We start from the raw sequence: 13,890 nt of genomic DNA, 5'->3' as shown, positions 1-13,890 counted from the left end.
TCCTTTGTAAAAAAAAAATTGAGTCAATGTTTACTAACATTATGTTATAAATAATATCCATAATCTTACAAGTGTCAATAGCCAGTTCTGTGACAATGGAGAGAGCAACCTTGGGGACGCTGGGCTAGCACTGAGGCACTGGGGTATTTGGGTGTCAGGTTGAAGCATAATGCATGAGGAGTGTCAGCTTCACAGAACTGGAGATTATTCATACCTGAAGGTGATGGAAAACTTGGCCATTTTAAAGTGAAAGTCTATAGAGACCCCAAGCAGGAGAGTGATTTGACTCAAACCATGAAGTGGCAGAGGCAGAGTGAGTTCTGAGCTCCATCCACTGCCCTTTTCACTCTAATAGAATAATGCATTTTTCAACTGAGTGCCCTCTTAAAATTTAATATCCCTTTATCTATAGCTTCTGAAATAGAAAGCTAAAAAATCAATTACTATTTACAGTTTTCTGATAGTAAAAGTTGTATCTGTATTAAAATAGCTAAAGATGAATGGCAATAGATAAATATCAGTTTGAAGAATTCTGGATATACTGCTTTATCCACTTTACTTCTACTAATGCCCCCCAAAGTGTCCACAGCCTACAATATCCCACTATTTCCATAGAACTTCAGAAGAAAAAATACAAATTTCCTCCAAAGTTAAAGAGCCATGTTTCATATTTGACAGAGCAGAGTAGAGACAGTGGGTAGAGGCATGCTGATATAGCTAAGGAAATAACCAAGACAAAAAGGCATGAGAGGAAGGAGGAGTATTAAGCAAGTGCAAGCATGGTTAGGGAGATAGGAAGAAGGGTATCGACAGTTTAAGAGAAATCAGGAGGGAGGAAGTAGTGGAGTCAACGAGAGTGTATCAGTCTTGATGCTAAAATAATATCTGGTTGGCGATCTGAGACAGTCACCAAAAGCAGGTAGGAAGCCCTTCCACACACACACTTCTAACACACTGTATCCTACAGACCAATAGCATGAATCTCATACTGTTAACACCACAATTAGCTAGTTATTATTAATAACAGAAAGAGAGCAAAGAGGAGGCCAGACATTATAAGCAAGGCCATCTGGGCAGCTTCACCAGGAAGCTGCAACCTCACACTCCCCAGGGAACCATGGGTCCATTCCCTGAAAATCACTGGGGGAGGGGCTCAGCAAAGGGGAAGATGGGTACATGTGCCCTGAAGTCGGGGTGACATGGGATAGGTGCTTACCTGTCCGTTCAACCTGGGGAAAGATAACTGCTAGGAGGCGGAGCACTGCAAGCCCACAAAGTCTTGGGAGGTTAAAATCCCCAGACAAAGAATTCTCTCTCTCTCACCTACATCTGCGATCCAGTTTCTGGCTTGTTCTGTGACCCGCACTCATCCATGCACTAGCCTGTCATGTGACCTTAGCAGCTGCATGGCCCACAGTCATGCAGACGCCACACCTAATGGACCACAGCTGGGAACACAAACTAAGCTAGCCAGACACTGAACCGGACTATGCTTTAATATGGAGTGAAGGCCCTGTCAGTGGCTTTGATCTTAACCCTGCTGGAAACAAGGCTGGACTTTTCCCATGATGGGACAGAGGGAAATGGAACCTTGGAAACCGAGGGGCTTAATTCCATGCAATTAAATAGCACTCATTCTCCCGTGGGGGCCTCAGGAAATTCTTGTTCCCATGGCACTCTGGGAGCTCCATTTCCACCTGAAACAGGAGGGGCACAAAAGGCACCCCACCAGCAACACCAATGAGAACCTAGCCAGCCAGCCAGGAATTTTTGCCAGAGATATACTTTGGGGTGTGGTTTCTAATAAAAATAATTAAACGGTAAATTCTGAGAGCAGTATATAAATAAAATTAAACATGGAGGATGAGACTGTGTGACTGAGTGAATATGAAGGACTCTCTTAGGTGAATGTTCTTCTGGTGACTGAACATCAAGTGCAGTGAGGGCAGTATTGCCCCTCAGACTCACCTCTGGCAGCCACCTTGGCATATCTGCTCAGAGCTAGAATCCCTGAGAAAACTGGAAAGAAAGACTGCATATTGCTGATGAGTATGTGGGATTGAGAGATGGTACAAAAATAAGAAAATATTCCATCGTACAAGATATCATTTCTGCAAATTGAGCACTATGGGTGCAGTAGGGGTAAAATATAGATTCCCAGGGCCACGGTTATTGGAATTCTAATTTTATTAAATCAGAATACCAGGTAGCCAGATGGCCGGGGGAGAAAACTTTGTCTCAAACCAGCAGGGTCACACTAGATGAACGTCAGCTTGGTGCTTTGAACTGAGCTGTGGGCTAATTAGATCTATCTACTGTTCAGCTATGACTTGGAGATGGAAATCAAACCAGCATCCAATCTGAGTCAGGAAAAGGGCCAAGGGCTCTCCATAGGTCCTGTATCTTGGGAAAAACATGGCCTGAAATGGGCTTTTCTCACTGCTACTGGAAAACACAGAAAATGTATAAACTCAAAAAATAAGATAAAAAGAAAAACCAGTGTAAAGTTTCTATGGAGTAGTAGACTTTGGAAATAATTTTCACTAGTAACTAAAAGAAAATTTCAGAAAGCTTACTGGCAGCCCCTTATCATAAAAAAAATGGATGGCACAAGGAGGAATTTAAGAAAACTTTAATGGCAACAGCAGAAAAATATGAGACTTGTTGGAAAAATTACGGGACAAATTATCTAGTGCAAAATCCAAGTGATGTGGAGAACACACTGGAGACATCCATAAAGCACAGAATGAAAATAGTAAAGATTCCTCTATGACTTCTGTTGAAGGCAGGAAATAGAATGAAAACCTAGGGACTATAGACACTGCTAAGGAAAACAGCAGAACGCTGAAGAAAAGCAGTAACCAAAGCCTTACTGAAGAAGTATAGTAATCCGGGAAAGACCGAACCATATAATGAAAAGCAGTTCCTATACTGTAGGCAAAATCTATGAAAAAACAAGTTATTATCCTAATTATTAATTTACAATTACATCACAAATCTTAGATAGTCAAAGTATTCAATGTAAAACAAAACAATTGTTTTGTAAAACAATGTAAAACAAATACACTAATATGTTACACCTCACCTGACTATGCTGTGTTTTATGTGTGAAGGTAACAGGATAATTTAAATGTGCAAAATTATTTAAAGAGACACTCTACTCAAAGGAAAAATTAGTTAAAATCAAGAATATAAGGTATGAGATAAGGTGATTCAAAGAATTATATACTTTACTCTTAGAGCCTAAAATAGTATATATCACATGACCTTATGAAACTATGGAACCACCAGAATAGAGAAAGAGGCAACTTGAATGTTCTTTTTTAAATTTTCTCCTTAAATGTATTATTACGGAATAATTAATATTTGATTGAAGCAAGGACACATTTAAAAATAAATAAACCTGCCTGGCCCATGTGGCTCAGTGGTTGAGCGTCAACCCATGCACCAAAGGGTCACCGGTTCATTTCCCAGTCAGGTCACATGCCCAAATTGTGGGCCAAATCCCCAGTGGGGGGCATGCAGGAGGCAGCCAATCGATGTCCTCTCTCATTGATGTTTCTATCTCTCTCTCCCTCTTTCTCTCTAAAATCAATAAAGAAAAAAAATTTTTAAATAAAAAAATAAATAAACCTACCAGCTCAGGAATCTGAGCTTATTTGTTTTCTTCACCCTCAGATATTATCAATAGAATGTAGAATTTTACAGACAAACCATTATACAACACTTAAATTAAGCACTAAAATAGTCATTAACATTTTCTGCCATTGTTCTCATTTAAAGTCCATAATTCTGGGTTTGACAAGCTGAAAGTCTTAATGTTGTTTTAATGACATCGTTTATTTCTCAAGGGCCAATGACAGTTCACAGATTCTCATATATTTTAAATGAGAAAGCAAGAAACTTCTACATCTCTAGCAATCACTATAGCAGAATTCAAATAATACTAGAATTTAAGGTCCTTTTAGGAAAAAAATCTCTCATAAAATGTTTCACAAAGGTTACCATTATGTATCAGTTTGCACTCTATAATTATTATTCAAAATGATTTCTGTCTAGAATTTTATTCAAGATATTTTGACCTAGCATTCACTTTTCCTTGATATTAAAAACAAAAACTCAATGATGAAAATATCACAAGAAATATCCAGCACATATTGCTCAAATGGCCTATTAAAATAGATGTTGAAAAATTGTGAAGATTTTCACTTGAAAATGAGAGGTTAAGTCTCCCAACCATTACTGATGCTAATGAATTCTAACCGCAATGAACTTTCCTGTGAGAAAAACTCAAGCTTCTATTGATAATTCTAAATTTATTCTTTGTTTATAAATGTACACACTTTGTTTCACACATAAGTCCATTAAATTTAAGAGTTGAGGTAAATAGTGGAAAAAATACCATATGATGAATTCCAAAATATTTACAATCTTTCTACAGTTTGGATGAGAAATTGATCAGAATCTCTGGACACAACATTTAAAATTTTTAATTTTCTCAAGACAATTTAGACATTTCTCATTTAATCCTAATAGTTAAAAATGTAACTTTATGCATAGATGTTTGTGAAGATTACAGCTAAAAAGAGAGAGAAAAAAAGAAAGAAAGAAAAAACTACTTCCCAACCCTACTTTAAAAACTAACACTGGAAATAAATGCAAAAGCAACAAATGTCATATCCAATTTTAATTTTTCAATAAAGTAAACATACTTGGATTTTTAAATATTGACTCTGTTTTTAATTTTGCATATTCAAAATTAGCACATTCCTCCAAATTGTCTTTACTGAGTTTATTTTATTGGGCAAAAATCTTTCTGAAATCCTACCTTCCACTTTTGCCTGGTTGACCATATTAAAACAGTATCTCAGCATAAACTCTACCTGGACTCAAATATATGGGTTCAAGCCCCAGTTGTTATACTGTGTGATTTGATCAAGTCAAGGCACCTCTCTTGGTCTCAGTTTCCTTAACTGTAAAATAGAAAGATTGGACTAAATCACCTCCAACTTTCAATGTTGGGAAGATCACAGTGGCATGTAATGAAATACCCACATCAGTAAACCAGTCATTCATTTCCATGGACAAACACAAGAACTGCAAATACAAACCTTTGCCAAATATCTAGGTGTGTGCCTAGAACCACTTTGTGACTTATCAGCTACCCGCAGATATTTTCAGGAATGTTGTTCCAGACCAAAGCAAAGATAACTTATGTTTATGAAGGAAATATATATTGTGGAATATATTTTGGAGTAACCTACACGGGAGAAAGCATTCACATGTACTTACAAGCTATTCCTAAGAGGCTTTAGCCAATATGCACACACTTCGGTTCACTATCCAGGGGAATCAGGCAGACTGGCAGGTAAAGCTGAGCAAAAGGCAATTGCTTTGGAAGAAAGTATAGTATTGGCCACTTTCCCACTGGGAAAAAAAGGTGCCCATTCTGCTCTTCAGCACACAGCAGTGTCTAGAATTGACAGGGGTTAACTTACTAAATTAGTAAAGTTGGCCCTGGCTAGTTTGATTTAGCGGTTAGAGCATCAGCCCCTGCACCAAAGAGTCGGGGGTTCAATTCCAGTCAAGGCCATGTACCTTGGTTGTGTTTCAGTCCCTGGCCCTGGTTTTGCAGGAGGCAACCATTCGATGTGTCTCTCTCACATCTCTCACATTGATGTTTCTCTCTCCCTCTCTTTCTCCCTCCCTCCCTCCAGCTCTATCTGAAGATAAATGTCCTCGGGTGGGGATTAAAAAAAAAAGAGTAAAGTTTACACAGATCTTTGAAGAAGCCCTGTGAAACCACACTACAGTTTTTTACCTGGGGGAAAAAATTCCATCAAGGGACTGAGAAGCCACAGTGACTTCTTATAATAAAGGAAACAAGGTGAACTCACGAATTCTTAAAACACCCAAGGCCTTACGAACAGAAATATGTCTAAGGAATCTGGCAAAACCACTTTCTAAGTACAGCAGTAGAGAGATGGGTACTTGGGGTGTCCCACTTTGGCATGTAAGCAATGTTCATGGCAAAGCATGCAGGCCGCCTGGTCCTTCCTAGTATCAGCGGATATGCACCTTTTACCTATCGACTCTGGACATTTTTCCTGAACGATGCACTGCGACGCACAGTTTCTGAGCAAATTTGTAACTGCTGGGTATGTCTGAGGGCCATGCGCCCCTAGCTTTCTACTGGAAAGGCTTTTAGAACAGCAGTGAATATGCATGAGCCTCAGCTTTTATCTGAATACATCTGAAAATGCTGGGATGTGACTGGATACGGAGAGGAGATTTGCCATTTTCTTTTTCTGACCACAGAGTGCTAATGTAGTGAACAGAATGTGGAATTTGGAGGCAGATAAACATGGATGGAATGCCAAGCTTGACCTTCTTGGTGTGACAACAGGGAGTTTGCTTCACCCTCCCCGTTCTCTGTGGGCTTCTTCTCCTCTTAGCTTCCAGAGAGCCTGCCACTGCACTTCCTATCTGCTAAAGTTCTGCTCTTAAATGTGTTATCTTCAAGAAAGCGTGTGCTGATAACAGTTTGCCAGCCAGGTTGAAGGCATACATATATGTAGAGATTTTCAATTAGGCAAAATTCAGTCCACATAGATCAGAAGAAAAATATCATGAAAGAGTTTATATCTATGTATGCATGTGTGTGCGCATATATATATGTGTGTGTGTGTGTATCCGTGTATATTCTTTCTATATGTGTGTTTGTGTACATGTATGTTTGTGTGTATGTGTGTGTATATGTATTTTTATGTATAAATATGCATGGATGTGTATGCATATCTGAAAATACTCAAATTCCTGTATTAGATTTGAACTGTTGCAAGACGGCAGTGAAGTTTAGTGCTGCCTGTGCAAAACATGACTTCTCGAGTTGAAAGTCTTTTTTGTTTTGTTTTGTTTTTTATTTATTTTTATCTTTATTATTAACTCATCTTTACTGTTGAATGTATTACAGATGTTCTCCCCTTTCTTCCCCCATTGATGCCCTCCTCCTTAATCCTGCCCCCCTCCTGTCTTCCCCACACTATTGCTGGTGTCCATTGGTTATGCATATATGCATAGAAGTTCTTTGGTTTATTTCATCCCTCCCTCCTTCCCTTTGAGGGTCATCAGTTTAACAAACAATTTGTACTTCTTAATTCCTCCATCATTTTCACCCATCCTCCCAGCCCCCACCCATCTATCTGGCAAGCAACAAAACGTTCTCTGTATTTATGAATCTGTTTCTGTTCTGCTTGCACATTTTATTTGTAGATTCAATTGTTCATTGATATATATTAATTGCCATTTTATTGTTCATATTTTTTTTTTATCCTCACCCGAGGACATTTTTCCATTTTTTGTTCAGGTAGAGTGGGAGGGAGAGAGAGGATCAGAGAGAGAGAGAGAAACATCGATGTGAAAGGAACACATCGAGTGGCTGCCACCCGCACAACCCAACCAGGGCTGGGGATAAACTTCAACCGAGGTACATGCCCTTAGCGGGAACCGAACCCGGGTCTCTCAGGACCACAGGCCGACGCTTTAACCGCTGAGCCAAACCGGCCAGGGCTATTGTTCATATTTTTTTTCTTCTTCTCCTTCAAGAAGACCCTTCAACATTTCATATAATACTGGTTTGGTGGTGATGAACTCCTTTAGCTTTTTTCTTGTCTGGGAAACTCTTGATATGTCATCAATTCTAAATGATAGCTTTGCAAGATAGAGTAATCTTGGTTGTAGTTGAAAGTCTTTTAAAAATGTATTCGAAAACATTTAAGTAAAGATGTTTATGGCAGATTAATATATTCACTTAAAACCATATCAGATTTTATTTCCAGAGTGGGGATAACGTAAAGGCATGTTTTGAAGATAGACTAGGTGTGAATCCTGCTTTTTATCCTTACTACCTCTGTACACTGCAGCAGTATTTCATCTCCATGGACCTAATCAGTAAGTACCAATTTCAAAAAATTATGTCTGGGTTACTTGAAAAGAGGTATGGAATTCTTGGCTACTCAGGGAATATCTTCTTCCCATTTCCCTAAACAAGGATTAGGAAGCATTGAGAAGGAATGAACAGGTGAGCTGGAGGGTGCGGTATCAGGAGAGACCATCAGGAGAAAAGATGGGGAAACTCTGAGGTGAGTCCCAAAAGGATAAATCCTTGGTGGTTTCCAAACTTCCTAAAGGCCACTCCTAGTTGAGAACACCTTCCTCCATAAATTAAGGCTACTTCCATGGCAAGGATTTCTGCATCTATCTCAAGGCAGCTAATTAAAGTATAGATAGACTGGTGACACTAAAAAGAAATTCATGATGGGTCACTGTTGCGCAAAACCCTAGAATTGCAAGAGAAAAAAAGAGCAAATATCCTGCATCAGAAATTAATGACTTCATTTTGCTCACCACCAGGCTAATGCACTATTGAAATTATAAAAAGCCACATTTCCCCAGAGCTGAAGCTATACCCCAGTGCCACTCCCATAACAGTGAACACTATCCCCAATCAGGACTTGTAAATTCCACCCACAACTATTTGGCTCCCATTTGATAAGTGAATAGTCCCTGATATTGAAATCAAATTTCATGGCTAATAGGCTCTCTGATGACTAGAAATTATTGATATTTAATTTTTTTTAATGGTGTTTAGCCAAGACAGTCATTATTTTCTAATGGAAGTTAGATCATTTCATGACATCCTTTCCTGCCACTGCTGGGCATGGGCACGGCTGACCATCATTCTCACATGGGCTGCCATGCACTGGAATTGGGTCATTCAATACAAGCAATGAGAACTTGTCCAAGAACCTTAAGCTGCATAACACATCATCCTCTATATATAATACATCCTGTATGTCTTTGGGGATTAGGTAACTTGATAGCCTTGGAAAATATTATCAAGTACATATTTTTTAATAAAAATAGACAATGTTTTCATAGATTTTCTCTAAATGCTCTTCTGAGTTCAGTGGAGTTTGATTGCTTCATAAAACAACCTGAAAAATAGGGTATGTGATCTGTCCTCCTCCTGAGGCCTGTGTTGGCCAAGATTGAGGAGCAGGTTGCTCAGGGAGTGAAAACACAGGAAAGAGGGTGGGAGAAACCAGACCCGCCAGCTGGGAGACACAGGACAGAGATACAAGCCAAGTGTCAAGGTGAAAGGAAGAAGGAAAGATCAAAAAGAGATGAGGTGGGGGCCACAGAAGCAAGTGGATGAAGGTAGGAGGAGTGGTCCCAGTGCTCACTGAACACTAAGCACCCGCCCAGGGCTTCCTTTCATGTAGTGCATGGGGCTTCCCATGAAGTTCAAATCTGCTCTATAAAACCTCTTCTAGGTTTAGCAAATGGAATCTTGCATGGATACTTAAACAAAAATCTAAACAGAAATCATGGGTTCTGGGCTCCAGTGACCTGAACTTTAGTCCTTACTCTGTTTTATGAGGATTGTCATTTATGTTGAGTTACATAACTTCTCCAAGCATCATCTGTGAAACTGACATAATAGTAATGCCTACCACTAGAGGGCGGCAATGGGGGTGAAGGAGACAACATATAATCAAGGGTTAGCATTGTGCCTGGGCTCAGAAACTATTAATTACAAACTTATTTATGGACATCTTAAGAATACGACAGAGAAAGGTAAAATTATGAAATAAGCTTGGACTACATTTTTCAAAAGAAAGTTTACAAATATAAATAATTTGGAACGTTTAAGTCTCTGAATATTTAATATGCTTTCAGTTTACCAAAGTATTTTTAAACAACTAATGAAAAGCTAAATCCCTTGGCCATCCCATAATGAACAAGATCAATACTTTAAGATGTTACTAGGTGTTAGACTGTTAATTTCAAAAGGTTTTCTGAGATTTTTGTTTGTTTTAGTGTGTCTCCCGGCTCTCCCTATCCCTCCACACTAACATTCCTCTCCATGACTTCCACGGCACTTGTGAGCACTTTCCATGTGCCATAAAGACCCAACCCTTACTCAGTTGTCATCTAGGTATGCAGACCACACAGTATGTGTACATCACATTTACAGTTTGCCAAATTCCTGCACATTCACTTTTCCCCTTAATTCTCACAACTACTCTGTGAAGTGTGGGTGAGGCTGGGGCCAATAATGCTCCAATTAATGGAAACAAAAAGTGAGGTTCACTAAGTTTAAGTGCTCTGTGGAAACCTGAATAAGTGAACTGGGGGCCACGAGACTCCTACTCGCTGTCCTCTAGGATTGCCTGTGTTGCTATGAGGCTGGTTTAAAAGATGCTGTGCTTATTAGAAAAAGCTATATCATATCACTTTGAAAACTGGTTAAATAATGTAAACAAGAAAGACGGGAAGGAGAAAATGTTTTCCCTGCCTTGGACCAGAGCCAGGATAAGCTTCACTATAGGATTTGTTGGGTGAAATGTGTCATGCGCATACATCCAAGACAATGCAGGTGCCAGGGCGCTGTCAAGCTCACCTGTGGCCCTGGTGCCATGGCGACCAGACTGCAATCTGCTGAGCTTCCTGTCTGCCCTGGTAGCTGGGAGTGGTGCCCAGTGAAAGTACAGAGGGAATCCCTATTCTCTGACTCCCTGGCCGGACCTGTGCCAGAGCGCTATCTGCAGCACTGGACCCTGATTGTCCCCTGGAATGCAGCCAAGGTCTGAGAGACAGTCTGACTCCATGCAGAGGCCTCTCTACCAGATAGGGAGGTGTTGTCTGTGATCTGCCATAGGGGGTTCTCAACTATGTGTGACTGAAAATATATCCTGTGTGACTCGAGGGGCACTATCAACTGGGAATTCAAATGAAGAGTCTGAAGCCTCAGAAACTATGCTGATGATTATAATTTATAATCTCATTCATATCTCACTGATTAGTAGAACAGCTTATTAACGGTCTAATCTTCATAGTAAATCTGCCTTTTGACATGTTACAACAAGTTACTGCCCCAAGACCTGTTGGCTAAACAATTGAGCATGAACTCGGCATTGCTTTGACACTCCTTTTGGTGCTAAAAAAAAACCAAAAGACAACCAAATAGGCATTGCAGGGAGAAGAAAAGAGAAATACAGATTTACTTATAGATGTAAGAACATATGGGGAGTAGTTGGTCAGTGGGTATAAAGTTTCAGCAGTGCAGGATAAAAAGTTCTAGACACGTGGTGTACAACAAGGTGCTCATATCTAACAAGACTGCTGTACCCTTAACACTTTCCTCAGAGGATGGATATCATGCTATGTGTTATTTACCATAATAAAAAAAAAATGATGAATATCCTGCTACAGGAAAGAAAGGCATGTCTTGATTTTAGCATCGTATATAATAATTTATGGGTTTCAGGTCCTAATGGCTCAGCTTTGACTAAGTGTTCACTAGCACAACTCCTTGAAAGTAGGAAGTCATTTAATCTCCCTGAACCTGGTTTCTTAATCTGTGAAATGGGGATAATAATCTGTGATTTTCAGGGTTGTTAGGACTAAATGAGACTGCAATAATGAAAGCAAATAGTTTAATGTTTGGCCCAGAGCAGGCATCCTTCAAGTTTAATGTTCTCCCCATTACCACTCAGCTTCTTTTTGATGCTGGTATGTTTATCTCATTTAAAGTAAGGAATGGCTCTGATCTAATGGTCCACAGTGCAAGTCAACTTTTTAGGTTAAATGCAGTTCTTGCCAGAAATCCTCACCACTTCATACCCATCTTGGTGATTACCTTCTCTTGTTTCTTAAAAGCCCTTGTGAGTGAACCCAGAACCTTCCAAGTTCCATTCCTGCCCATAATTCTACTGCTGAGAATCAGAATAAAAGATGAACAGCAAGAAACAGCCAGAGACTCCCCTGCAGAAACAGCCAATGCTCCTCACATATATGCAGTTGCGTATGCAATCTCGAAATGCAGATTATTGCCTCTACGATAAATGCTGTAAAAGTTGATTTCATGTAGAAATACCATATCACTCAATCTATGTGTCAGGAAGTCTCCTAATCTTGTGGTGATTAAAAGGACAATGCCGGTCACTTTATTCAGGGCAGTAAGGTTTGCACAGTGCAACTGCCTCCAAATAAAGCACAAATTATTCATAAGCATAGTATGAAACAAACAATTACCCCTTCATCTATGCACAAAAAGAATCTAGGGAAACTTGACAAATTTTGCCCCAATTTGTATGCACCTATTTTTGACTTAATTATTAAGAAGATGTGAAATATCTTTCCAACAATTGATAGGAAATATTTAAATAGACAGACTCATACATGGCAACAGATTTTAGAAAGAATGGTAATACCACAGTATTAAAGAGAATGAAAATTCAAATCCTGAATCAATTTTAATAAGATGCCTGGACTATAGCAACAGTGCTAAAAATAAACAATGAGTATATAATTTTTCTACTTTCACTTGCAAAAAACAAACAATAAAATGATGCTGGCCCAAAGATGCTCAGAAGGAATGAAAACACTCTGAAAAAGAAGATAAGAGCAAATAAACCACGGGGTATAAATTTTATGTATCTGCTTTCCAACTTCTGAACAGAGGGAGTTAAATAAATCCACGTTTGAATATGTTGTCTTGAATACCACAGACATTGATACACATCTGCTCGTTCCTCTAGCATCACTTTAGTGTTCAAGTAGGTTGCTGCATTTGACCCTAGGTCAGACCCCACGCCCTGGGACCGGAAGCTGCAGTGCATTTTGGAAAGTGTACCGGTGAGTCTGGCTGGAAAGCATAAATGCAAGCTGCTCAAACTACAGGGCAGCATGGTAATGACAATCAAACCCATTGTCCATAATACAAACTCTATTCAGGACCATGGACAGCGGCTGTTAAACTAAATTCCGTTTCAGTCTGCTTTAGAGACAATGTCTTTGGTTTCTAGAGAACACAGGTAAAAATGAGGTGACTTCTCTGAGGAAAGTAGCTGAATTTTAGTCCCCTGGGCTTCAGCAGTATGCCAGACCCTTGTGAGCTGCTCAGGCGGCTCCCAACAACACAGGCCTGGGTCTCTGTCAGCAGTGAGCTCACAGTCCAGTTGGCAGAGGCAAGAAAAACCAACCGTAAGATAGGAAGAAGTGGGCTTTAATTTAAACTGTAGAGGATCTGAAGAGAGCAGTGACTAAAGAGGAGGCAGTGTAGAAAGTAGAAAGAGGGATGAGAGCTGCAGGTCAGGGCCAGAGAAGCTCCAGCGAAGGGTTGGGCAGCCAGCACTCTGCACAGTTGCTTCCATAAGTCAATTGCAATCATTGTCTCCCCATCTTCACCTCAGCCCTATGAAGTCAGAGTTATTTTTCTCACTTTAGATATAAGGAAAATAGAACTGAAAGACATTAAGTAGCTTGCTTCAGGTCATGCAAGTAGAAACTGACAGAGCTCAAATTCTATCTTCTTCAAACATCAATGCACTCTGTACCCACCTCTACTGCTTTGCAGGACACATCTTGTGGTTTCCAGGACACTTCTACTGTTTTGAACACCTGTGTGGAAACAAATATTCAAACAGGAATCCTCTGAAATAGAGATTCTAAAGAACCACAATATCATGTGCACATCTCAGATTGAGGAACCTTTGAATAACAGGCTGTGAGTATAGGCTCTGCCTATTCATTGTAAACTCAGTGCTCAGTTAATCAAAAGAAAGGACTAATCAATTATAGATTCAGCTATTAAAGAATTTATTCCTGTCATGCATATAAAATTTGCAAAAGATTGTGAGAACAGAGTTAAAAGTCCAAGAGAAGGAGCCAGCTCTTGCTTTACTGCTTTTGTCATGGTGGCATGACTATGAGAAGAATGCAGGTTCTCTGACCACCTACCTCACATTTTCTCATGCAGTCCAAGATCAACGTTTATCCTTATAGAAAATTTCCTACTTTCGCAAATGTATTACTATACTGTTA

At 39.6% G+C, this 13,890-nt stretch overlaps 1 protein-coding gene and 1 pseudogene across 3 annotated transcripts in view; one reads left to right on the top strand and one right to left on the bottom strand.

The window, feature by feature from the left end:
* Window positions 1–13,890, bottom strand: part of NRG3 (neuregulin 3) — a 1,298,130-nt gene that overhangs the window by 1,112,695 nt on the left and 171,545 nt on the right. The gene's annotated exons all lie outside the window — the stretch shown is intronic.
* The window catches only part of LOC118632659, a 29,993-nt pseudogene continuing 22,123 nt past the window's right edge, over window positions 6,021–13,890 (top strand).

The sequence above is a fragment of the Molossus molossus genome, unplaced genomic scaffold (genome assembly GCF_014108415.1).
Source record: "Molossus molossus isolate mMolMol1 unplaced genomic scaffold, mMolMol1.p scaffold_m16_p_17, whole genome shotgun sequence".
In the NCBI taxonomy this organism is placed as follows: Eukaryota; Metazoa; Chordata; class Mammalia; order Chiroptera; family Molossidae; genus Molossus; species Molossus molossus.
This window is presented reverse-complemented; position numbering and strand designations above follow the sequence as displayed.